General features: G+C 45.0%; 1 protein-coding gene across 3 annotated transcripts in view; it reads right to left on the bottom strand.

Moving 5' to 3' along the window:
• SGMS1 (sphingomyelin synthase 1) overlaps positions 1–27,529 on the bottom strand; it is a 1,534,398-nt gene that overhangs the window by 657,152 nt on the left and 849,717 nt on the right. The window lies entirely within an intron of this gene.

Raw genomic sequence — 27,529 nt, 5'->3', positions numbered from 1 at the left:
CGAGCTTCCCTTCTCCTGGGCCATGACCGGGCCTGAGAAACTTCTGGAGTCCTCCAAAAGCGTAGCTCGACAAAATCTTCACCCTTGAGGGGTGCAGACGAATCCGACACGGGTCCCCGTTGATCGGATAGAGAGTCGGTGGAGCTTGAGGCTCTTTTGACCGAAAAAACGAAGTTTTTGAGAAAAAACTTGAAAAAATAGCACTAACGCTCGAGAGCAATAGCACGAGGATCCCAACACATGAACGTGCGGTAAAAATCTGAAGATGGCTGCCAGAGGTGGGGCTTAGGTAGAGGGCAGTCATTGGCTGTGGTCAGTATGACGCAGAGACCAGTGATTGGTTATTACTACGAAAGTCAGATCAGAAACAAAACTGATACTGGTTTTTTCTTTACCGAGGATTCCCAGCCTGACGACGGGGAATATTCATGAGCATGTGAATCCATGCCAGACCCCATGCTGGAGAAACATGAGTATATGAGGAAAACTTTCCTCTTTAAATAATAGGAATTCCAGATGCTGTTCTCTGAATGTAAGCTTCTCCAGACTAGTTGATCATATGGTCTAATGCTATGTAGGTTTTTTTCTCCTCCCATGTTACCATCCGCACCTCTATACAACTTGGTTCGTCTTTGTGCGCGATACAAATATCTCATCATCATCATAGTCTTGGAGGATGGGGGTTAAGTTCAGGAGCCAGATGGTGGTTTCTTGGGAGGAGTGCTTGGGCAGCAGTGTCTCTAGCGCTCAGAATACCGGCTCCTTGAGCCTGCGTCACTCAGTGCTCCATAATCTCGCGAGAGGTCGGGCTACCGATTTCTCGCAAGGCTCCAGTCCCTACAAGGGGCTTTGGCGCTGTGTCACATGCCTACAGATTTTGACAGACGTGCCGTTTTTAGGCAGGAATGAAGAGAAATACAACTTGCCATAAGACGGGATATCAATGAATACTTTTGCACACTGCACGTTTTTAAAGGCCTGACAAAAAGCTATTGGTAACATTTTTACATTAAATACTCATATTTCACAACGGCAAGTATTGTTTTTTGGAATTAAAATTGCAAGATGGCAGTCGAATGTGGTGTATTTTTCCTGCACATTCCACTGCGGACATTCTGCCTTGGACATTTTACAATCCAGGCCGATTTATTGGCGACCTCCAGAATATGATTTATCATGAGCTTACAGTAATTGCGAACGAGGTGAAGACCACATGGTCCACACCTTTTCTTTTAATGAGGAAGTTGTTAACTTTTCGAATTGCAAAACACGGACTGTGTGAGTCTGCAGAAAAAGCAGGCATCCCGTCCCACCAGTGACATCTTCGCCACAACAAACTATTTACTTTCATACCCAGATCTAATGTCATCGCAAGTGCCCCTTTAATCAGTTCTATTTTGGAGATTTGGCAAGATTCCTCAACTACTCAAGAAAGAAGAAGTTATTCATCAACCAACTGCCTCTCAAGGAAGATCGTTTAGGGGCTGCTTGTGGTTCATTTTTGGCATTCTAGGAAAATCTCGAATGATCTTGATATGCGCTTTTGTGTGTAAATGTTGATTTTTGCTGTATGCTTTCCAAGGCACTGGGGTTCCTGTTCCTTGTTTGTTTGTTTATTGAATTTATAAAGCGCACCAGACCCGGGAGCAGGGTGCAGCAAGGTTATGCAAGGCTTACAAGGTTACATAATGTACAAGCAATATACAAGTAGTTACATTACACAAAAAATAGTACAATATACAAATAGTCAAGTTACGAAGAAGGGCAGAGTTATTTACATCGTAGTGTGCAGGCGTGTACAAAAGTTTGCAAACTAGGAAGCAAACAGTACTGGAGTACAATAGTTTCAGTGGAGACTAGTTCTCTATTAGATTGAGGTGGGTAGTGAGGTTCTTTCTGAAGAGAGGGTAGGGAAGGTCAGCTCTCAGCTCAAGTGGCAGGGAGTTCCAGAGTTTAGCGGCCTTCACAGGGAAACTATTTCCGCCAATCTTGGAGGATTTGAATCTGGGTACTAGCAGGCAGTTGGAATTAACAATTCTAGTAGGTCTACTGGAAGTTCTTCTAGATATTCTGTCAATTAGGTAGCTAGGTGCAGCAAGCATTGTGCAGTGCTTTATGAGTCAGGGAGGCAATTTTTAGTTGTATTTTGTTGTGGGTAGATAACCATTTGTGATGGCATCTGATTGCGGTTATATGCACTCTTTTGTTGATACCTAGTGCAGATCTGATGGCGTTATTTTGTAGTATTTGGAGTTTTTGGATAATAGTTTTATTAGCAGTGCTGTATAGAGCATTACAGTAGTCTAATCTTGACAGAATTAATGCTCTGGCCAGTATGATGCAGCTGTCATTGGAGAGGAAGGGCCTACCTTCTCTAATAAGCTCACACGTGTAGGCTGTGGTGGAAGCCAGAGAATTCAGTCGTTTATTGAAGGACATTGTTGCGTGCAGGTATAAACCAAGGGTTTTTACCTCCTTGGAGACTGTGGTGTTATTACCAACAATGATGAAGGAAGCGTATTCATGACCTAGTTTGGAGATGTTGGAGGGGGAGACGAGGATTATCAACTCTGCCTTGTCATCATTCAGGCATAGACCGTGAGTGGCCATCCATGCCTGAATGAGGAGGTAGATTCTATTCACCAACGCCAAGTCCCTGCCATCATCCCCAGAAAGTGGGAGGAGAATCTGAGTGTTATCTGCATAGTGTATGTAACACCCAGAAGGTCCAGATCATCGAACAATGGCTTGGTGAATATGTTATACAGAGTGGGAGACACACAGGAGCCCTGACGGACCACGCACAAGATTGGGGTAGGATCAGCAGCTGCTGAAGGTGAGAATAATCAGATGGTTCTATTGCTCAGGAATGATTCTATCCACTTAATGGCGCCTATAGAGAAATGGGCTGCTGTATCAAGGTGCCTACAGAGGACCTTATGATCTATCCGATCGAATGCAGCTGAGAGATCAAGTAACAGCAGTAGTGCTGTCTTCCCTTTATCTCTCAGCTCATCGATCTGAGTCTTCAGATCTATCAGTGCAGTTTCCGTCCCATGTAATGGTCGGAATCCTGATTGTCTGACCCCTAGGAGTTTGTGCTGTTCGAGATGTTTTTGGATCTGCAGGTATGCAACTTTATCCAGAATTTTGAGTAAAAATGTAATGGGGCGGTAGTTGGTGGCGATAAGTGGGTCTAAGGTTTGCTTCTTCAAAAGAGGGAGAACCCAGGATTGTTTGAGATTGACTGGGACGGTGCCAGAGACAAAAGAGGCGTTAATCAGTTTGGAAATGAAGGGGCAGAGATCTCTCGCGGCCTCTTTTATGATGTGTGCTGGGCAGACATCTCCTTTGCAATTAGATGGTTTGAGAGAGAGGATAGTTTTTTCCACTTCGAGGATCGTAGTTTTAGTGAAGCAGAATGTGTTATTTGGATCAGAGATATTTGAATTTGGTGGGGGAGAGTGAGTAGGTTGAGGTAAGTTCAGGGAATCTTTCTTATTTTTTATTTTGGTTTGAAGAGTATTTATTTTATTGCTTAGGGCTTGTTGCATCTCTGAACACCAGTTCTTGTTTTTAATAAAGATATCAGGTGTGGAGATGGGGGACTCTAGTTCTCTTAGGATTGTGAATAATTCCTTCATACTAGAGTTGGAGTTGGCTATACGTTCATTACAGGAGTTTTTTTTGCCTGGCAAATCTTTTTTTTATAATGTGATGCAGTAGACATTAGCTTTTTTTGTTCTCATTGGAAGGGCAGAGCCGCCAGTCAGTTTCACATTTTCTTTTTAACAGTCGCAGGTCCTTTAATTGTGGACTGAATCACTTATTAAGGTGTGATTTAGCTTTACTAGCTCTCAGTTTGAGAGGGGCGACTTTGTCGAAGGTAGAGAGCATGATCGTATTATATTCTTGCACCAAAGTACTTCGGTCAAGGTTGGCTGCCAGAGAGTTTAGGGTGGGTAGAATATTAGGGATCACACTGTCCACTGTTTTATTCTTTTTCACTCTGGTTAGACAGGGTGGCGCTACTTGAGGAGCTGTGAATAACGGTCTGGTAGTAGAAAGTGTCAAGGACACGAGGGAGTTGTCAGTCCAGAATAGGGGAGAAATAGAGGTAATAGTAGCTGTACAGTTGTGGTCGGCTACCCAGTCCAAGGTTCTACCCCTGGTATGGGTGGGAGCGTTCACTTTTTGTGTTAATCCTAATGAATTGAGGGAATATACTATTTGTAGGGCCTGTTTATCCAGGGGATCATTCAGGCCTAAGTTAAAGTCAACAAGCAACAGTACTTGGGAGGTGGGTTTGAGATTACTAGCAATTAAGTTACGCAAGTCTTCCTCAAATGTGCCAATGGGCCCAGGGGGTCTGTAAATTACATGCATAGTGAGTGATTGGGAGTTCTTAAGTGGTAGCTTGATAGAGAGGAATTCACATGATTTCAGGTCTTGGGGGGCAACTATTCTCATAGATGGACTGTCTCTGGATATGATAGCTATTTCACCACCTCAGGATCCAACTCTGTCTTGTCTAGAAATGGTATAGCCTTCTGGGACAGCTAACATGAGTGCAGGTCCTGCAGCATTATGTAGCCACAATTTGGTTATGGCTAGGAAGTCTACACTGTCTTCTGTGATTAGGTCGGCTATGTGGATAGCATGAGCCACCAGAGACCTTGCATTAAGCGGAGCTCCTTTAAGGGAATGATTGTCTACTTTGATTGTGGTTGGGCAAGAGGTAGGGCTGTTGGGGACCGATGCCTTGGAGATGTGTGTGGAAGTCTGAGTATCGAATACACAGCAAGTGGATGGGGTGGTGGGCCATTCGACACTAGTGGGTGTCGTAATGTAGTAACAAATAGTTTTATTATTGGAAGGTGGTAAAGATCTGGTAAGAGGCTTGTAAATTTTGGGAAGTCTGGTGCGTAATTTAAGATTTCTATTGGACGTAGTGCAAGGGATCATAGTGTAGTCTCCTGACATGTATGACACGTGTTTTTCCTGTGGGTGGGTGCATTAGTGATGCTGCTGTAGCACTTTCCAGTTGCGTCCTATGTGACTCTTACCAAATCTCGTGAAGTTATTACCTTGTCTGTAGACTTTGTCTACTCTGGACACTTTACTTATGCATTTTGTCTTATTTTATTATTCATTAGATAACGACTCACACTGGTTGACATCCTGTGAATTACCCTATTGGGAGTCCATGGAGATTTAGAAACCCGATTCTAACTCCTAGGCATTACTGTAAAACAAGGACAGGTGCTTGTGCCGCTGGCTAAATCTGGCTAAATCGGATTCTATTTAGCTTTAACGTGAGCAATTGTTGGTTGCATTTACTTTAGTTGGCACGCACTTGAAGGTGGCACATTAACAACTTGACAGGGAATTTTTGGTCCGGAGTTGTGTCTAGATTTACTCCGATTCTTTTCTTTGGACCTTATAATATCCTTATTATACAATTATATGTTTTTCTTAAACTCCTTTTCTACCTTTTCCTTTAACATTTTTAGGCTTTTTTTGTCTCCAATCTCATTTCATTTTTATTATTCATTATGACTTGTTTTCCACTGAACCTTTCTTTCACTTGGTGTATATGGTTCCCCTATTCTTTCACTAGGTATTTTTTGAATTCAGATTATTTTAAATGACCAATATGTGGCCATTTTGTAGCTTTCAGTTTTTGTAAATCCATTAGGTTTTAATTTTCAGATCCAAATTTACTTGTGATCTTTTTGCTCCCATGGCCGGATTGTAGCCTCCTGGACTTTTTTAGGCAGGCCTCCGGATCCTTTGCCCTTTCAGCGGTTGAGATTATGGTAATTAGATTTTCTCCCCCCTCAGTTACTTGACATGTTTGATCTGACTGGCATGGGAGGGGTTCCCTTGGGGTGAACCTCAGATCACTCACTTTTATATGTACAGACGATCAGTATTGTTTATATGTTTGTTTTCTTTTCTCCTTCTATTTTCAGGTAGAATCACTATTAATGTGACACCATCTTTAATGTTTTTAACATTTACCAATTTGTACATTAGTCTTTAAATCAAATCATAGACGAACTTTCAAGAATATGCATATGAGAATGCTACGTCCTGATGAAGATGGACATCATCTGCAATCCAGTTAGATGTTTCTTCCATCGAAACTACTTTGCTTTGGTGTCATGCTCATTATATTTTTTCTATATGTTTGTATGTGAATTTGTGCATGCCACTACAGTAGTTGACGTACAGCATCCTATGGTAGACTGTGTGCATGGTTTTATGATTGTGAGGTTTTTTGTAGTGTTTTCACACTATTGGACTGCTTTATTTAGGACTAAATTACTGTTCCATTTTTTCTTTCGCCCATGTGATGGGTTGAGCTTATCAATTTATTAACTGAATTCAATTGCTATATCAACTTTGGCCCAGTTGTCTTGGCTCTTTTCGTTGGTGAGATTGCATTTTTTTCCCCAATGGATAATGCTGATTTTGGCAACTGAATATCCACCTGAGGGATTATTGTCATTCTTCCCCTGTTTGGCCAGGAGGCATTGAATTGTCCATAACCACCTTTTGTGACTAGCACTTTTTATTACACATTGCACTTTATATTTCTGTATGTTAATTCCTCATGTGAATTTCAAATGATTTAATAACTTTTTAATGTAATTTGATTGAAATAATAAAATGTATTCTTCTTTCTTTGTAAAGTCTTTACTGTGGTCTGTATTGGGTGATCTGCGGCGATGACTGAGGGTTCCTGGTCTCATGCTATTGATGACTCTGTGTACTTTTAAGTGAACTAAGTTTCATATCCACTGGCTTCACCACTGTTTTCTATTGTATTCCTTTTCCAGTCACATCATGGGCAATAAAAGTAGACCTTTGCTCTCCAACATCTCATGAAGTGGCAGAATTGAGAGAAACTGGATATTTGTCATGCCCGCGCCGCTGGCACACGCATTGGCAACCATCATGGACTACTTGGTACTCATTTATCCTCCTAATACTCCTTGAACAACTCCTTTTCACGCCTTGGTCTTTTATTTCCATTTGCTCAACTTTGGTTCTTTCTTATTTTATTCAATTAACTACATTTACCATAATGCACCTGGCTACAGTCCTCAATTCCTGGCTATTCTCATTTATCATTATTGGGACCACAATCCCCAGAAGCCCTAGCGCCAGTGCCGCTTCCACCTGCTCAGGACCAGAGAGGGAGGAGGCAGATTGTCATCAGGTGTGCTGCCCCAGGTGCTGTCAATTAGCCTGCCTCAGAACAGGGCAGGGCTGTATATAAGCAGCTGCCTGCAGGAGCACAGTGTCTTGCATCTTGAGATCTCCCCGCTCCTGTTTGCCTTGACCCGCTACTTTATATGCTGTTCCTGTTGCTGCATCATCCTGTTTTGATCCAGTGCCCTTTCGGGCTCCCTGCCTTGCAGCCGATCACGCTCCGCTGCCTTCTACCTACAGCCCTGGTCCTCTGGGCTTCCTGCCTCGCAGATACTACAGTACTCTGCAGCCCTCTACAGCCAGCGGCCCTGCTCCTCTGGGCTCACTCCTTGCTGCCCTGCTCTTCTGGGCTCCTTGCCTTGCAGCCTGCCTCACTCCGGCTGCCTACAGTCCTTGTCCTCTGGGCTCCCTGCCCTACAGCCTGCAACCCTCTGCTGTCTCCAAGCCCTTGTCCTCTAGGCTTCCTGCCCTACAGCCTGCAACCCTCTGCTGTCTCCAAGCCCTTGTCCTCTGGGCTCCCTACCTTGCAGCCTGCTCCCTCCGCTGCCTACAGCCCGTGTCCTCTGGACTCCCTGCCTTGCGGCTTGCTACACTCCTCTGCAGTACAGCCTGTTTTACACTTAGCTGCCTACAGCCCTGCTCCTCTGGGCTCCCTACCTCGCGGCCCTATTCTTTTGGGCTCTCTGTTTGTCGCCTCCTACTAATCTCTCTCTGTCCTGTTCTTCTGGACTCCCTGCCTTGCAACCTACTGCAGTCCTCCGCAGTCCACTACAGTTTGCCTGCACCTAGTCCCACTCTTGACTGCAGACCTGCTTCCTACTTTGCAGCCCTTCTGTTTTCCTGACTGCTGCTCCCTTGTTCTCTTCCTTGAGTCGTCTGTACTCCACCTTAGGTTATCTACTTCAGTCTAACTGCCTTTCCTTCATTTCCTTCTGCTAGATTGCTCATTGACTTCCTTTTCGCTGGATATATCTGTTCTTGTCTTCTCATGTGTCTTATGTAATCCCTTTGTACAGAGCTTGCCTGTTGGTTTCCGGCAGGCAACCTCTGCCCCTTCCCTTGTCACGTTTTCAGAGTTACAGACACCGACTGCTGTTGTTCCCAGCCATGAGCATACAGCGTGGGCCTCCGTTATAGCAATCTGTGCAGAAGGCTGGAGTTTCCTAAGGTTCGTGGAACACTCTTTCCCATTTCAGCATACACCCCAAGAGGGAATCCAGTTTGTTTGTACCTTTGTATCTTTTGCCCCTTTTGGCTCACAGCTACAGTTTCCTACTCTTCTATCTTGTTTAACTCCCTGCTGTGTGTGCTTATCTGCTACCTGACTTCGGCACAGCCACCCGAAATCTACCTGGGTACCCTGTGCCACTCTTGACAGAGTGCAATTCTTGACAATATTAGAGTCCAATGAATACCTTGACTAAACTGAAGAGGTTCGATCTTTTATTTTTAATTTTTTTAATTGTATTGTGCTATGTTTTGGCAATTGAAACCCTTCACAATGTATACATGATAAAGATGCCTATATCAAACATTCATACAGTACTTTGAAAAGAAATGAAGGAAAATTCAGAATATTAAAATTCATTAGACTTGATAAGAGTATTGATTACTCACAAAACAAAGCAAAATGTTAAGACCTTGTGCCAGTCCCTCACTTGCCACTGGCAATCGCAGCCCTCAGGCAACATAGATGTAATCAGAGAGTACTTAGCTCATTTCAAGGAGACCATATAAATAAAATGAAGAAATACTCAGCTGGAATACATCTAAAACACTCAAATAAAAATTGCAATAATGGACCTGGCCTGCACTGTCTTAAAATGCATGATCTGAGTTCAACAAGTGAAGCAGCTAATGTAATTATGCCATTGGTTTCATATAATCTGGAAAATAATTAATATATTCTTTAAACATTTTAAATTCAATAGGCTTTCTCTGGTTAGCTTTCTCTTCTTAACTTGAATATAAGAATCCAAGTCAATGCCCGCGTCCTCCAAAAAAATGTTCATACGAAAGCATGAACTCTTTCAAGGAAGTATCCAGATTTAGCCTGCCTATTTCACATAGCCTGGCGAACAGTGAATTCCATGTAGCCTCCTAGATCTTCAAATAAAGAGGGAGGGAGTTTAACCCCAACAGCAAGCAAATAACACATATTGGGAGAGACGGGGGAAGGCCCAGGACTGTTCGCCAGATATTACCTTCAAAAACATTTAGCCATTCCCTTATGTTTATTTGTTAGCAGTTACAACCCATACACTATTGTAGCAGACATCTTGTCTTTATAGAATTTAATTAAAGGTAGAAGAGAATATTGGCAAATTTTATTGGGCCTGTATTATCTTCACCCGTTTCCTTGAAGATTGCGATCCTAGATGCTAATGTATCTTGTATCAGACCAATATGATTTTTATTCTTTAAAATAAAGCTAAAGTACACCAGATGTTCTACATCTTCAACCATATTCCCGTTAAGAAACCATCTGAAGTTTTCATACTTTGTCCTTTTATTGAAAACTAAGACAATACTTATCAGGATTTATAACCAATTTGTTTTCCAAGGCATACTTTCCCCAAAAGGCCTCTTTGGGCGCTGATTGGGGTGGCATCAAGCATGATAAGGTCATCAGGATAGGCCAACCAACCTTCTTTTGAGGGACCCAACTTTGGTCTAAAACAACAAGGTATTTTTTGTTTATGCCTTCTGAATAGGTTCAGAAATATACAAATTTGCATCTGATGACCACACAATGATTAGTGATCTGGACTTACAATGAAACAATATGCTTCCTATAACAGCACTGAAAAGAAAAAAAAAGATCCAACTTCTATTATGTAGCTGTGAGGAATTGCCATTTTACAAGGGTGTAGAATCTCTGGATTTCTGTTTAATTAAAAATAAAATGATGCAGGCAATTCAAAAAGGGGTGATCTGCTAACTGGACCTCCCTTTCCTTAAGCTGCAAGACACAGGCATAGTGACATGTGCTCCGCTTCATCAGTCTCCTGATCTGCAGCACCTGCTCTACACTGGCAAATTTCAGCATCAAATGTCGCAGATACCCTTTTGAAAGTTGTGGTGACAGACAGGTCACTGCTGTGTAGGAGCTGCACTTAAAATCTGCACATCTGTCCCAAAACTACATAATGATGAACTAACATCATGGTGGCATTTTAATCTGTAAGCATAACCCATACTGAAGTTTGGGGTATGGTGGATGGTAGATCATGTAAGTATTCTCCCTAGATTGACTGTCTCTGCTGCAACCAGAATGACAAGAGTCTGTGGAAGCTGCCTCTTTTTGATCCTTTGTGAGCTTGGGCAACCTCTCTCCAACGTAGCAAGCTCCCAGCAGGAGCAGGCTGGGCAGAAGGCTTTAAAGGACACACTCTAAACACAATAACTAGAACCACACAAGGATGGTGCATACCAAAGGGCCTTTGACAATAAGGACCTAAGAACAGGGTGGGGTTAGTGTAGGCAGAGCAGCTTAGCATAGTTGGGTAAGGATTCAACTACCTTGTTCTCTGCACCTTCCTGTCCCCCTACTCTTACTACAGCACAAAGCACCTTGGGTATAATGCAAGAAGGCAAAGGCCACTTGTCACAAGGAAATGGATTGGACCCCTTAAAGCACGTTTACTTTCCTCCAATCCCATGGGGCCTTTTGCCCATGAGTGAGGGGATCTTCAACTTCTTTTATTCACTTTTGGACCATCCTGGACATGAGAATTAATTTAGACCTCTTTTGGGAGAGTTGATTTTTCCAAAGCCCTCTGCAATTGAGGTGAAGGAGTGCTTCAAAGGCAGAAGTAAATTCTGCCCCCGTACACTCCCAGGGTATATTGGGAGTGAATTAACTGCTGTGGACCAGACCTGCCTGTCTCTGCCAGCTGCACTTGTTCCCAGGCCCTTCACTGGAGTTAAAGGCTCCTGCTGCACCTTTGAACTGGCTTGCTGCCACATCTTAACAGGTAGAGCATGTCACCTGTTCGGTTCGAACAACGAGTAAGCAATGGTAGACGACTTTGAAATGCAGCTGCTCAAAAATCGCATTGGACCATCAGGGTCAGAGCTTCAAACCTCAACTCGAACCGCTGAAGCATGGCGTCACTCATTGACCTGAACCAGCGGTTACCAATATCTGGAACCGGCTCAACCTTCAAACTGATCCTTCACTTATACTGAGCCATTCGATCTGCTTTGTTCGATCGCTGCCTTCGAAACACAGAGAACACCAGCTTCATACCGACTCGATGCCAGCTCACCAATTGGACGAATATGGCTCATTGCACTCAAATCTGGTTTTGACCAGCATCTGCAGCACCTTGAAGCCTGGTTTCACAATGTTGAACTGCCAAACATTGGAATCAGTAATTTTATGTGACCCTGTCCCCGGGTCCATCTTTTGGGACCCTAAAGACTATTTAAGCCCCTTTTGCACTGCTTTCCTACAAGACAAATACTTTCTGAATTCCTTGTTGCCTTTCTTGCCTGTTTTCCCTCCGAAGTATTCAAGGTGCTGCATTATTACATTCTATGTTTCTTTGTCTTCCTTTAATTGGAAAATATTTTGATAGTGTTTTTGAAAGTTAAGTGTACAATTGATTTGGTTAATGAAAGTACATATTGTTACAGAACCTTGGTTGGGCATTCTTTTATTTTGGAACTGTTCTGTTGCTGTTTGGGGTGCTACTGGCTCACATTCACACCCTTGCTGTGAATATAGCCTTCCTTCGGCCCACAGTACCACAAAAGGCGATGGAGGCATTTCGTTTAGCTTTGATGGTTTTACCTTTATGATTGGGATCACTTTTGGTTTTTAGAAGTGTGGGGGCTGAGTAGACAGTTTAGCCACTACTCTTCCAGAGCAGAAGTCTTTCTATCACAGTAGCTAATCAAGCATTTCATAAACACTACACACTATGTCAAAACACAGTACATCAATGGTTTTGCATCAGTAGGCAACAATACAGCGCATTTACATTTAAATATAGTACACATCTGTAATCCTATTTTCTAACAGTGGTACTTCAGCATAGTGAACCTTAAAAATGTTTCTAGCCTAGACAACAAGGTGCTTTACCAAGATGATGGCTATTTTGATTAAGCAATCTTGCTACTTGTATTAAAATTCCCTCTAAGAAATGAGTTTCTGCTAAATTCTGTAGATTTAAATAATGCTGCAGGAAATTGCCAGATTTGCCAAGTAATAAAACTACCAGAGAAGCTTTAATTTCCCCCTTAACAAAAGGAAAAGGAATACAGCTTTCAGATATACAATTCTGAGCTAAACTTAAAGCGAGCATCTAGTGTCAAACCCAGGGTATTTAATTCACATTTGATTCATTTATCAATTCAATAAATATATTATACTGAAGATCACAGCTGAACTTCCCATTTTTTGAATAGAGAGTAGTTCAAACTTAAAAAAGAATTCAGAAAACAACTATCTTAGCGTGTGCAAAATGGCAACCAAAGAAACTCAGAATGCAAGCAAGATAAATTGAGCGAGATGTACTCTAATGTACTTTGTCTAAGATTGGAAAGGGCATCTCCGATCAATGCAAGATCTCTTATTTTAACTGGTCAACTACAAGCCCTGGCTTCTGAACCAATATCATTAAGTACATTTCTTATTAAATGAATTGACTAACACAATGCTTAAAAGGCTGGGAAACTCCTGGTTGTATTATCACATATATATGTATTACATAAATGTTACTTTTCTGTGAATGTCACAAGTCTCTCCCCTTCTCACCTGTCTTTCCTGTTTGCTTGCGACCTTCTTTTGTGACTTCTTCCGCATGGTCTGGGATTTGTATAAGCCTGCGCGCGGGTCTTCGGATTCCAGCGTGCTTCGTTCAGATTGTCCAGGAAGGAACAATGACCGCGCGCGGAGGCACGGAACCCGTGGCTCGAGCTCGGGTGAAAATCCAAGAAAGTTTTGGGAAAGTTGTGGGATGAAAGGAAAAGGAGGAGGAAAACAAGGAACCGGGAATAGAGATCAGGAAAACAGCCCCGAGCGAACTCCGGAAGCACACGTCCAGCTACGGCTAGCAGTAGCGTTGAGACGCGCAGAGCCGCAGGGGCGTGTCTGTTTTGTAGAACGTAGAGCGTGTAACGCAAAGACTGGTAAGCAGTGTTCCGTATCAAGCGGCCATGTTGGAAGGATTACGGAGTTCAATCCCCTATGTGTCAGGGACCACGAATCAGTAGACCTGCCGGTTTCTTATTATCATGTTTGTTCTGATTGCAGACTGCACATGCCTGGATATGAATCTGGACATCCTCTTTCATCCTCGGCCACCAAAATTGTCTTTGTATTGAACGGAGGGTGTTGGTGATGCCACGGGGTCCTGAATGAAAAGTATCATGACGTAGGCTTGTGATCTTTTGCCGCAGTCAAGGAGTAGGGATAACCAAGCGATTGTCCTTGAACAGATATCCGTCCCTTGTCTTGAGTTTCCATCAATTGTTTCTCTTAAACTCCTTCCAGGCTTCAGAGGACTGAGTTTGAATATCTTCCAGAAGTGTGATTGCTTGGGCAACAAATATTGTGTGGGGAAACATTTTAGGAAAAGACCGATCTTCAAGGGTTTCGTAATCAGGACGTCTGGATAAGGCATCGGCTATTATGTTGTGTGTTCCAGGGACATGATGGATTTGAAACTGATATTGAGCAAAAAGGAAGGCCCAACGGGCTTGACGACTGTTTCTGCATTCTAGGGATTGCAGGACTTGAAGATTCCGATGGTCTATGCGGGCCTGTACTGGGTGTTTGGCTCCCAGGAGAAGATGACGCCAATCAGTGAAAGCCTGGCGGATGGCTAGCAGTTCCTTTTCCAGGACGGAATAATGAGATCCAGTGGGAGTCAAGGTGCGAGAAAGATAGGCGATGGGGTGTTCTAATTTATCATCAAGTTCCTGTTTTAGGACTGCCCCGATGGCATAGTTGGAGGCATCAGTTTCCACAAGAAATGGGCAATCAATGTCGGGTTGAGCTAAGATGGGAGCTTATGTAAACTCTGACTTCAAGAGTTGGAAAGCCGTATCTTGGGCTGAGGTCCACTGAAAAGGGGTCTCCTTCTTTAGCAATGTAACAATAGGATGTACAATCTCCGAAAAGGTTGGTATAAATTTTCGATAGAAGTTAGCAGGCCCCAGGAAGGATTGAATTTGGTTTTACAGTAGTTGGAACGGGCCAGGATAGAATGGAATCTACCTTTGAGGGTTCCATTCCAATCCCCTTAGGGCTAAGAACGAATCCGAGATAGTGAACAGTTGATACATGGAAAAGACACTTCTCGGGTTTTTCCAGGAGCTTTTGTTCACGTAGACGTTGTAAAACTGCCTTTACGTGTTCTTCATGTTTCAGATGGTCCTTGGAGTAAATCAGTATGTCGTCCAGATATACAATGACGAAGAGGAACCGCATGTCAGAAAACACTTGGTCCATAAAACGTTGGAAGACCACTGGGGCATTAGCAAATCCGAAGGGCATAACCAGGAATTCAAAATGGCCAAAAGGTGTTCGAAAGGCCGTTTTCCATTTGTCACCTTCCTTTATACGAATTAGATGGTAGGCACCCCTGAGATCTAATTTTGTGAATACTACCGCACTTCTTACTGCTTCCAGGATATCCGAAATGAGAGCAATGGGTAGCGGTCCTTGAGAGTACACTGGTTAAGGCCATGGTAATCTAGACATGGTCTAAGCTCCTTGGTATCTTTCTTGGGAACGAAAAATAACGAATGGTCGTATGATGCCATTTTCTAAGTTAGTATCCATGTATTCCTGGAGGGCCCTTTCTTTAGGTTCTGATAAAAATAAACATTCTTCCGAAAGGGATCACTGCTGAAGGCTCAGTATCAATGGCACAATCTTCAGGCCTGTGAGGAGGAAGAGCTTGAACTATGGCAGTCGAAAATACATCTGTGCAAGCCTGGGAATTTGGATGATGTTAGAGACAGTGACTGGACTCTGTTGGATTTCTTGCAAGTTTTCAGAGGACTTATGTATGGGATCTAAGAATAAGCAGTGGGACATACAGTGTTCAGAACCAAGAAACAAGGAGCCTGCTGCCCAATTGATGTAAGGGTATGCTTCTGTAACCAGGGCATGCCTAGAACCATCGGATAGTGGGCAGATCTTATGATGTCAAATTTGATCCTCTCTCGATGGTGATTTATAGAGAGTAGGATCTCTTTGGTTTGAAGGGTTATGAGTCCGGAAGATAGGGGTCTTCAATGAATTGCCTCTACTGGTTGCATCGTCTCTCGAGTTTCATGCGGAATGTTGTGAGTAGTGACCCAATCATGATCTATGAATATACCCATGGCTGCGCAATCCACTAATGCCAGAATGGGGTAAGATCCTTTCTTGGAAGGCGATAGAAAGGCCTGAAGAATCACGAGCTTGTTTGGTCCAGGAGAGTTCAAGGAAGGAATTGATGTGAAGCAGACATCATTCTCCCGAAACTGTGCCCCATCTAGGATCGGGAGCTGGCGTTTCCCGAACGCTGTGGAGAACCAATAGGGCACTCTCTGACAAGAGGTTTATCGGATGCGCAATACATGCAGAGTCCAGGGTGAGTACGGCGCATCCTTTCTTGTGGGGTAATGGGTCCACGGAATGCCCCCAGTTGCAGGGTTCTGGGCTAGAAGGGTGGTCTGTGACAGCTTTTTGGAATGCTGATTTTGACTTCTTGTTCTCTGCCTTTCTTTCCTGGATTCGAAAGTCTATTTGCAAGGAAAGGTCCAAGAGGGCCTGGAAGGAATTAGGGCGAGCTACCCTGGCTAGCTCGTCCTTTATTTCTTCGTTCAAGCCTCTGCGAAAGAGAGTGAAGATAGCTTCTTGGGACCAATCGGCTTCCTTCATAAATTGTTTGAAACGGGTGACATCGGTAAGCATATCCTGGGATCCTTGTCAAAAATCAAGTAGATGTTCCTGAGCCCTGTAAACCTGCTCAGGACGATCAAACATGGCCTTTATGGCTTCCACAAATCCATTGTAATCATCCAGGAGGGCGTCGCCCGAATTGACTAGGGGAGTTGCCAATGTTAATGCATTGCCAGTGAGGTGTGATATCATAAACCCCACTTTTGCTCTAGGGGTGGAAAAGAAGTAGGGCTTGAAGGTGAAATGCACCAAGCAAGCGTCAAGGAAGGCACAAAGGGTCTTTGGAGAGCCATCATATTTGTCCACCACTCCTCCCAATAAAACACTTTCCTTGATAGCAGAATCACAAGACAATACCAGCTGCTTTTTTTTTTTTTTTATAACTCTGTTTATTGAGTTTAAACAACACAACTTAAAGGAACAAACATGGATGAGACATGAATCATCGGTATGCATAGGATGAAGACAGCATGGCAATAATAACAACTATCATGAGCCCCCCGGGTCATGGGCCGCGGGACGTCAATAGGTCGAGGCCAGCAAACAGTGTCAACAGTACTACCAGTGTACCCCCACCCGCTGGTCTCAGTGGAGATCTAGCCATTTTCCCCATATTTTTTCAAATTTACGGGGGCAGCCCCGTGCGTTATAAATCCGGCGCTCTGTGGCTGCGCACCTGTCCAGTTCGTTGCTCCAGCGGTTTAGACTCAGTGGGTCGGCGGATCCCCAATTGGCTGCGATAAGTCTTTTGCTTGCCCCCAACGCAATTGCCAGAAACAGTTTCTCATATTTAGATAGATCTACTTCCCCCCCAATGCCCAAGAGTATCATCTTGGGATCTCTAGGGATTGGTGTCGCCAGAGCGGCTGAGATTGTGTTAATACAGTCCACCCAGAAGACCTGTATCACCCGGCAGTCCCATATCATATGGTAGAAGGTGGCGAGTTCGTTTTTGCATCGAATGCAAGTCCCGTCTTCTATTCCACCCCATCTGGCCATTACGGCGCGTGAGTGGTATGAGCGATGGAGGATCCTCAACTGTATTAGTCTGAGCTTGGATTCTATGCCAATTTCCCTGGGGAACATTAGTGCCTCCACCCAATCCTCAGGTTCCAGGGGTCCAATACCAGCTGCTTTAAGGCAGCGTTATCAGCCTTAAGGTTTTGAACTTCTGTGGTGAGTTCCTGCATGCCTTGCATGAGGTCTTGAACCGCAGCTTCCATCCCTGTATCCGTATCGATTTTTAGGCGTCTCAATCTGTCACAAGTCTCTCCCCTTCTCACCTATCTTTCCTGTTTGCTTGCAACCTTCTTTTGTGACTTCTTCCGCACGGTCCGGGATTTGTATAAGCCTCCAGCGTGCTTTGTTCAGATTGCCCAGAAAGGAACAATGTCCGCGCGCGGAGGCACGGAACCCATGGCTCGAGCGCGGGCGAAAATCCAGGAAAGTTTTGGGAAAGTTGTGGGATGAAAGGAAAAGGAGGAGGAAAACAAGGAACCTATAATAGAGATCAGGAAAACAGCCCCGAGCGAACTCCGGCAGGACACGTCCAGCTACGGCGAGCAGTAGTGTGGAGACGTGCAGAGCCGCGGGGGCGTGTCTGTTTTGTAGAACGTAGAGCATGTAACGCAAAGACTGGTAAGCAGCGTTCTGCATCAAGCGGCCATTTTGAAAGGATTACTGAGTTCAATACCCTATGTGTCATGGACCACGAAGTCCAGAAGGGACGCAGACGGCGGTTCATGACAGTGAAAGTTATATTCATTTTGTATTTCTAAGATGTCCACATGATACATTCTGCTTCTTAGTTATTCAATCTCATATGAAATCACACAATTTAGTCCAAAACAGAGTCCCCTTTTCTACTAATGTGATGCATTTTTATCTGAGCAATGGTATATGATCCCCTAACCAACACACTTAAACTTACACACAGATGCAATATGTGCTGGCGTCTATTGGGAGATGCTTGTCGCCAGCTTTGTGGGGACAGGATTTTACAATACTGGGAGAAGGACTGAAGTACAATAGATGGTACTTACGGCTCATGCTATCCTGATGGATAGTGAAATTCCTGTGTGGGGATCACAGGCTTCCCAAGATCCATTATCTTTGCACACATAAAGGCAGGGGGAATGGAGGATTAGGAAATGCATGAAAATCTTATTGCGGTTTCACAGGAATAAGCATTTTCTGTATTGTGCTGTAGTGGTTCAAATGCAGCATCAAAGCAGCCACGTACAACTAAGCTGTGAGGAACAGCAATTTTACCAGTTGAAAATAAAGATCCCTGGTGTCGATTCTCGTAAATCCCTTAATATAGTGAAAACACCTTTAGCAGCCTAGGCCCATATAGCACAGCAATGTCATTGATATTTGTGGTATTAGACATTTCATTTTCTAGTACTGAAAACTGTTGTGAAACGCCAAATACAATGTGTGATACAGTGGTGGGGATGGGCGCATTTTTGCCAGAACTGATTAAAAAAAATGATTACGAAGGTATAAAGAAGAAAAAGAAGGAAAAAAATGGTCTGAAGGGTAGAGAGGTAGGACCGAGACTGATGTGGTGATGAACGTAGAGAAAATAAGTTCAAGTGAGGAAACTGAAGTCTGATAAAGGAAGTGGCGATTTGGAAATTACGAAAGGAGTCAAGAATCGATAACAAGGGCACTGCAGAGCATGATGAAGAGGGGTGCAAATTGAAGTCACCCAGAAGGAGCAAAGAAAGCTCAGGAAATAGGGAAGAAAGAAGTGTGTCAAGGCCATCGTAAAAGGAGGAGAAAGGATCAGGGGAACAATAGATGACCAAGAAGGCGAGTAGAAAAGGATGAACAAACTAAGTATAATGAAATTCTAAGGATTAGAATACTCAGATTAAAAAAGAGGGACTGGGGCAAAAAGAAGAAAGAATGCCATGTCCAGACAGGCGTTGAGCGTTGGAGAAAAAAAAAAGGAGGAAGAAAGAGCGGCAGGGTTGGTTGTATTATAAGATATGAGCCAAGTTTCAGTTAGACATAGAAAATGAAGATGAAAATGGAAAAAAAATCCCTAGAACAGAATGGGCGTGGTTAATGGAGCGAACATTCCATCGAGCAACATTAACAGATTGGGAAAGATCAGCAACACAGGGGGACAAATGAGATTGCCAAAATTACGAGTAGGGCGGTGACTAGTGGCAATGCGACTGGAATGCAAGACAGAGCTGGAATGGAAGCAGGAATTCCTGCACAGTTGCATCGCCAATTCGTCTGCCCTAGTGTTTTATGCCCTAGAATACATCTTCTCTCACCTACAATTTTCCAGTTTTTATTCTTGGATCTTGAAGGATTACGTAAAGCTTTGTTTCCCCCCTCGCGCTTGAATATCTTCCTTTTCACCATTCTAGGAGCAGAGATTAACCCAATATTTCTCGTTTGATGCATAAAGGATTCTACAAGCACTTCTATTTTTTTTTTATTGTTTAAAGCGCGGATGCAGCTCAAGAGCAGCAGAGTGCTGTACAGGGTGTGGGTTACCAGGGTTAGGATTGGCATCTTTTAACAGTAGCGTAATACAGTGAGTTGCAGTCTATGTGTCCACTGGGATTATTCCTTTGTAAGGTATTTTTTTGAAAAGCAATGTTTTGAGACATTTGCAAAATTGGAGAATTGTGAGGGTATTCTGAGCAGATACTAGAATTGAGTTCCAGCGGGTGAATGTGTGACAAGAGGATTGTTTACACTATTGGGTTACACTTTAGAGACAATTATCTCAACATTATCTGATGAAACTCAGAATGATCTCCTGAATTTCATCCTGGTTAAGATGTTCCCCGTCTAGTAGTTTGTGTATAGGCTGATAATTATCCTTCCTGTATCACCCTCCCAGCCTTCCAATTAAGCTTGGCTCTTACAAGGGTTCACTCCAGGGGACTGTGGTTGATCTCTGGGCGAATCACACCCCTCACGTCTTCTTCTTGCTTGCCACAGAGTCCAGTGGATGTTACTACTTTAGATGACAAAGCAGAGAGCATGTATATGGACACACCTTCAGAATTTCCACCACTCTTGTTTGGGATAGCCCTGGTTTGAACTTAGACAACAGCTTCTAGACTAAAAGGCATCCTTAGACCAGGGGTCATAACAAAAAAACATATCATGGGCATAAACAAATGCCTTTCAATCACCATGACCATATTTTGTGTGTCAGTCCGTCAATATTCCATGTTAAACACCTAGGATTTTCCACTGGATGTCTAACAATTCATAAGGTGTCAACTACCAGTGTCTCATTTAATGAAATTGAGTCACTGCTGCCAGATATATGGGCTAGGCTGTTGACACTGCTCACCAGTGGCTAGAGATTCAAGATTAATATAATTTGGGTTACATGTGATTTTAACGAATAGAAAATAACAAACAACATGTCTAAACATGTTTAACAAACAAAATACCATTTTTTATTTGGAGTGGGGGGGTCCCCATCCCATACCTCCTGTTTCCCTTAATTTATAATCCCATCCTAACCCCCTCCCCACTCATTTTAACCCCTTAACCCCCATATATATATATTTAATAAAATCCGATCTTTTTTCCATTCTAAATGGTTAGACATAATTGTTGTACATTATTTTCTATTTGACAAAATCACTGCATACCTTTAATTCGTACTCCTAGATCCTGGGGACTAAGGTAATCACATAAAGCAAGATTAAGATTCGTATTGAGTTTATAATCTCTGATTGCAAGCATAATAACTAACTCAACTGTGTTTGTATATGTGTGGGTTGTGGCGAACCAGAAGAAAGAGTCTGACGCAAGGATGACATTTCAAGGGTGTTTATTACTACCTACAAAACAAAGCTGTGTGTGCTTGTCCATCAAAATCAAAAGTAGTCCTTAGTCCAAACTAAAACAGAAAAAGTCAAAGCAATTGTTTCCCACTTTAGGCTTTGTCCCCTCTCCCCCTCTCCCCCTCTCCCCCTCTCTCCCCCTCTCCCCCTCTCTCCCCCTCTCCCTCTCCATTAAAACAGTTCAAATATAAATGTTCTCAGCCCTCCGGTTAGCCTCTTCAGATAAGCCTCTATAAAAATCCAATGTCTTAAGTTTTTTACGTAGCAAAATGTTTTCCTTATTCCTTTTCCACCACCTTGACCACTTTCTCACTATTGGTTGTATATCTTGAACAAGATGATGGAACCCTCCAGGTTCCCTTCTTGTTATGCTTTTATCAGTGTCACTTATTTCTCTTGGTTTCTCCAGACCCCTCTTGCTTTCAAGTTTCCTTAACCTTTCTGGTTGTGTTTGTGCTTCTTGCCAACATTCAATAATAAGATTTGTATGGCTCCCATAACCCTCCTTGTCAGTTTCTTTCTCGGTTTGGTTCTGCTCACCTCCCTCCACCCTAGGTAACCTTAGTACCTTCTCTGCCTTCAGGTGTGCTCCAGTGAGATGGCATACCAGCAGGGATGTTGTTGTTCGCCCTTCTACATGGCGTCGCCAGCACGTAAGCATCTGCTTCTCTGCTTTTGCCTGACTCTGCAGTCCTGGCATTCCAAGTAGAGAATTTGTTCCTCCATTCTGTCCTGGCCTTGGTTTATGCTCCCGGGTCCCAGACGCCAGCATGGCTGCAGTGTGATTACGCCACCAGGCAAAACAGTCCTTCCGTCCCATTCTCTTTGACTGTATTGCCTTTCTCTGCCCAGCTTGCCGGTGTCTCTGCGTTCTCTACGCGTCTCTCCACGCTACACCTGGCTCTGCAGTGTATCTTGGCTGCGCCCCTGCAGGACACTGGGACAGGCATGGTATAAAGAGAAACACAAACTCAAAAGTAACGGTTTGAAAACCTTTATTATCAAACTTAGTGGGGTTGGTGTAATTCCTATCTGGCCCTAACTGCAAGGGGATTTGTTAGTGAAAGCCTACCTCCCATGTGTATTGCATATCAGACATAGTATAGTGCAAAGTCATGTCTTGCATCAGTATTAAATATCAAGCATTGTACATAGTTATGTTGTGTCCTCGCACATGGTTAATGTTTATGATGCATTATAGGTGTTCACTCATGGAACCTGTTTTGGCTAAGGTCTGGAGTGTGAGGCAGCTCCAAGTTCCATGAGAGTCAGTTGATGGGTGCTGAGCTGGGAGGTTGCAGCTCAGAACCTCACTTACTAATAATGTGAGTATTGAGTTAAATAACCTAGACTCTTTAGTCATCCTTTATACTCGCAACAGGATTGTTCCCTCAACTGATGCTTCTAAGGGCCGTCGATGTCCGTACGTCCAAAACCATCACTCTTATACCAAATGTGATGGGGGATCTTCTTAAAGGAAAAATGGAAATGTAAACCACAGCTGGTTTCAGGTAGTCTTACCAATAGGTGTAGTTCTGCCAGTTCAAACTAGTTCAACAGAATTCCAAGATGTCCGCCGACACCAGCGGCTCCTGAGCCCGCATCCAACTAACAGCAGCTTCACCACCCCGGAACTCTGGAATTGGGTACGGAGATGGGAGCAAAGGAGAGCAGGGCCCCCCCACCCCCCTGTGGGCTACAAGGATTTTGGGTGCGCCGTGGAAAATGGGGGGAGCCAGCAGGATCCCGCGGCAGAGGACAAGGAGAGAGGACGACGCTCGGCCCTGGAGGGAGATCACAGGCAAGCTACAAAAAACCACAACCCGCAGTGGGCAAGGAAGGAGCCAGCTCGTGGTACGTCAGAGCACACTACAGCGGGATCAGAGGGAGGCCCAATCGGCTGCCAGCAATAATACCGGACCAGGCAGCAGATGGCAGAGGAGGATTCCGGCTGGCCCCACCAAGGACAATGGCGAGGAGGCAGCCCAAAACCCGGGCAGTAGTAGGAGGCGAATAGACCCAGCAAAGGGTGGCAGAGCAGGGTCCCGACCTGGCAACAGAGATGGGAGCTGGGCGGTACTCCACCCACCCCCAAGGGACACACATGGGAGGGGTGAAGGAGACGGCTTAGGTGCAGTGCACCCTTGCACAAAGCCACGCAAACAGCACCCGACGGCAGCAGGCACCATGGGGGGCCTGATTTTGGGGGAAAGAGTCAACAGCAGAAGCCATCTGCATACCTTGCCGGCCTCTGCCGGGGTCACAATATAAGGACTGGGAGCAGCCCGGGCAGAGGGAAACTAGAAAACAGCACTGCTCAACAGGAGGCAACACAGTAGGATATCACACGGAGGAGGTAAGGGAGAGCAAGCAGACATCTCCTGGGCCCCCTAGGCTGTTCTGAAACAGAGCTGCGGGCGGAAAGGCAGGAAGTCGGGCTCCAAAGGGCACAATAGACCTAGGTATTAAAGGCAACCCACCGGCACAGCAAGAGGGAATAGCTGCCAGCCCTATGTCCCACGGAAGGAGGCAGCAGGACTAAACCCAGGGAGAGACCCACCAACAGCAACCAGAAACACCCCATAAAAGGGCGGCCAAGTGTGAGTTGGCGTGAAAGCCCTCCCCCTAATAACAGCAAGGGGAGCACAGGACAAGAACGATAGGGAAAGATGTCATCCAAATCAAAAGTCTGGGTCTCTACGCTGACTAACTGCGGGGGACGCCACAGGAACTCTGGCAACCCTGTGGGCTCCAATAGAAGTGAGGGACTCGGGCAGGGACGACCCGGCACCATTGGACCACAGGGTCCACTCGGAAGCAGAACAGACAGCCCTTATGTCCAGGTAGGACTTCCACAATTACATGATGTCCCTACAGACGACCCTCACTAAAGCATTTCACGAACAGTTTGAGCTAATGCGTAGAGACCTCGATCCAGCCTTGGTGGAAATAAGACAGGACATAAGCCAACTGGGGGAGAGGACAGATATCCTCGAAAGGGTTTTCCAGGAAGTGGATATAGATACCATGGCATATAGCGAGGTGATTGAAAGACTGAGTGTCGCGACCCAAAACTTAGAACTGCAAATGGAGGACATGGAAAACAGGCCGCAAAGCATCAACTAAGGTTCAAACAGCTGCCGGAATCGGTAGAGGATAGAGACCTGAAGGGGGTGGTACAGGAGAGCTTCGAAAACTTGATAGATGAAGTGGAACCAGAAACAATACAGTTGGAATGGATTCATAGGGCGGGCAGGCAGGCTAATGAGGGGTCCCAACGCAAGGATGTGCGACGTCTTGGCTGCGTTTACTAGATATGGTAAAAAAGAAGCAGTCTTGCGAGGGAGCAGGAACTAGTACTGTACAATAGGCACCAGATCTCCCTATACCAAGACTTGGGAGTTGAGTTTAACGATGGGAGGCAGGGAGGACATCCCGAGGTTGGGGGACGGGATGGAGGGGAGGAAAGGGGGATGGGGACAGAGGGGGGTAGAGGGAGTAAAAAGGAAGGGGGGGAAGGACGCTAGGGCAGGGGGGAGGAGATCTACGGCTTGGAAAGGGGGTGTAAGGGATAAGGGGACACCAAAAAGAGGAATGGGTGGGGAGAAATACAGATTACCACATAGGAAAGAAGGCAGGGGAAAGCACAATTTCTGGAAGGTCACCTACTTTCAAATGGTCTACACATAATGTGAGAGGGCTGAATAACCCTCTCAAGAGGAAGAAATTGGAAAAATGTAGTAGGACGTCAGGGCCCGAGGTTCCTGCAATGCAGGAGACCCAGCTCCAGAAAAAGGATCAGGCCAGGCTTAAATTGCAGGGCTTCTCTCAGATATTTCACGCATCTGGACCACCAAAGTCAGGGGGAGTCACCTTGGCTATTAGGAATAATCTAGAATTTAGGGTATATGGGACTAAGGGGGATAACGGGGGAAGATATTTCGTAATAGTGGGGGACCTGAAAAGGCCTGCGTACACACTGGCTTCAGCATACGCCCCTAACATCGGTCAGGAGGCTTTCTTGAGGGAATTACTAAATGTGTTGGAAGGATTTGCAAAGGGAAAGATGATCCTAATGTGTGACTTCAACCTAGTATGGCAAAGGAATCAGGACAGGTCCGGAATAGGAAGCACAAGCGGGGGAGCAGCGGTATCGGCCGCCCTACGCGAAATGTTTGATAGTCTGGGGCTACGAGATGTATGGAGGCTGCTCAAGTGGGAGTGGGAGGGTGAGGGCTTCACGTTCATGTCAAGCGTTCATTGAAGACAGTCTCAGATCGATTATATTTGGGTATCGACTGGATTGATGGGGGCAGTATTTGAGGTAGAGGTGGGACCACTGGAATAGCCGACCACAAGGTGGTAACAATGACAATGCATCTATGAGGCCGCTTACCGGGGTTGTGGAAGTGGAGGGTCCCGGGAGAACTGATGCATGACCCACTCAAAAGTGAGGACCTGGAGGGGATGATGAAGGCCTTTTTCGAGCATAATAAAAGATCTGACCCAGGGGAAAGCATCCGATGTGATGCATTTAGGCCACAATACAGGGGAATTTATAGCAGGGAAAGACAATTGAAAGCCCTCTAGGTTCAGCTCGAGGAGGAGGTTGAGGAAGTGAGTAGGCAGGCAGGGGAGGCTCCCTCTAAGAAGGCATTAGGGCCTATAGACAAGCAGTGGGACAATTAGGCATTCTCAGGACCAAGAGAGCTGAGGGAGTATTGCTGTTTGTCCGGCAAAGGTTCTACGCAAAGACCAATAAGGCAGATGCGCTACTGGCAAGGCTATTGAGGGGGGCCACGGGCAGCAAAGTAATCAAGGCTGTAAGGGATGATTTAGGGACCGGCACTCCCGCACAGAAGAAATTCAGGACTGTTTCACTAATTACTACACTTCACTATATACATCGCAAGACCCCCATAGTCAACAAGGAGGGTATACAGCTCCCTAGAGCAGAAGAGGGCATACAGGAGTCACTAGGTCAGGATATTACTGAGGAGGAGGTGAGAAAGGTAATAGCGGGTCTCCCCCAAACAAGGCACCGGGACCAGATGGTTTAGCTGCACATTTTTATAAAGCATTCTCTGCAGTCCTGGTCCCACATCTGACGAATCTATATAATAGCTTCAACGAGACAGGGTGTATCTCGTCCACTTTGGAGGAAGCCAAAATAGCCCTAATCCCCAAGCCCAGCAAAGACCCCACTAAATGCTCCTCATATAGACCGTTAGTGCTTATAACTGTGGATGCTAAAATCTATACCACAATTCTGGCCGAAAGACTGGAGGGGCATCACCCAGGGCTCATTCACCAGGCCAGTCGGGGTTTGTGTTGGGCAGGCAGACATCGAAGCACATCTGGAGGGTGGCCCATTTCATAGAGAAAGCCGAAAAACCCATCCCGTCAGTTCTTCTCGCCTTAGATGCAGAGAAGGCATTCGACCGAGTGGAGTGGTCCTTCCTGTTTATAGTGATGGAGAAAATGGGCCTGGATGGCAATTTTCTAAGCATGGTCCAAGCTAATTACAGAACCCTGGTAGATCGCCTTTCGATTAATGGGTCCGTGTCTCACCCCATTAAACTAAGTAGAGGGATGAAAAAAGGGTGCCCGTTCTCCCCTCTATTATGCGCAATTTATTTGGAACCACATTTGCAAGTAATGCGGGAGGGCGGGGAGGTACTAGGTATACCCTTCAGGGGCAGCAGCATAAAGTAGCGCCCTTCACGGACGACATGCTACTGTCGCTCACCAGGCAAAGAGAATCTCTAGAAACTTGTAGAGGGATATTGAGGGCTTTCAGAGAGGTTTCAGGCCTCCGGATTAAATTCGACAAATCATAATTGCTTAATCTCATCGCAGGGTGTAGGGAGGTGGCAGAATTGAAGGCAACCTCTCCATTCATCTGGAACCCATGATGGATTAAATACTTGCGGGTGCGGATTACACCATTGCTCTCTGGCTGGTTCGGAGCCAATTGCCCACCTATGCTGGTGGCAATAAAAAGTGATTTCCAGAAATGGAGGAATCTCTTGGTTTCCTGGATGGGCAGGATGTCAGCAGTGAAGATGGTCACACTCCCCCCGAATACTTGATTTATTCCAGGCAATCCCACTGGCCGTACCATCTCGCTTTTTCAAAGAACTAGAGAAAATAACAGGTAACTTCATATGGGAGGGAAAGAGGTTGAGGATTAATCGGCAGCTGCTGATGTCCCCTAGGCGGGAAGGAGGGATGGCGCACCGAAATGTCCAGCAGTATTATGACGCAGCACAATTGCGGTTATCCGAGACTGGTTCACAGACCTATGGAAACAATGGGTGGCAATGGATCGTGCAGTGGTCCAACATGATCAAAGGGAAGTCCTGTGGTTACCGTGACACAAAAGACCAAAGCACTCGTACCTGAGTGCTATAACTAAACTGGTAGCTGACACATGGGATAATCTAGTGGGGAAATATGGGATTATATCCTTCCCCCGCCCTTTCATGGAGACACAGCTCCCTTGCCACGCTGCAGCCCCTCACAGACACCAGGCTACCGTCTCGGCATCCTGCACTCCACTGGTCCT

This window comes from Ambystoma mexicanum, chromosome 8 (genome assembly GCF_040938575.1).
Source record: "Ambystoma mexicanum isolate Mex_15411 chromosome 8, UKY_AmexF1_1, whole genome shotgun sequence".
In the NCBI taxonomy this organism is placed as follows: Eukaryota; Metazoa; Chordata; class Amphibia; order Caudata; family Ambystomatidae; genus Ambystoma; species Ambystoma mexicanum.
This window is presented reverse-complemented; position numbering and strand designations above follow the sequence as displayed.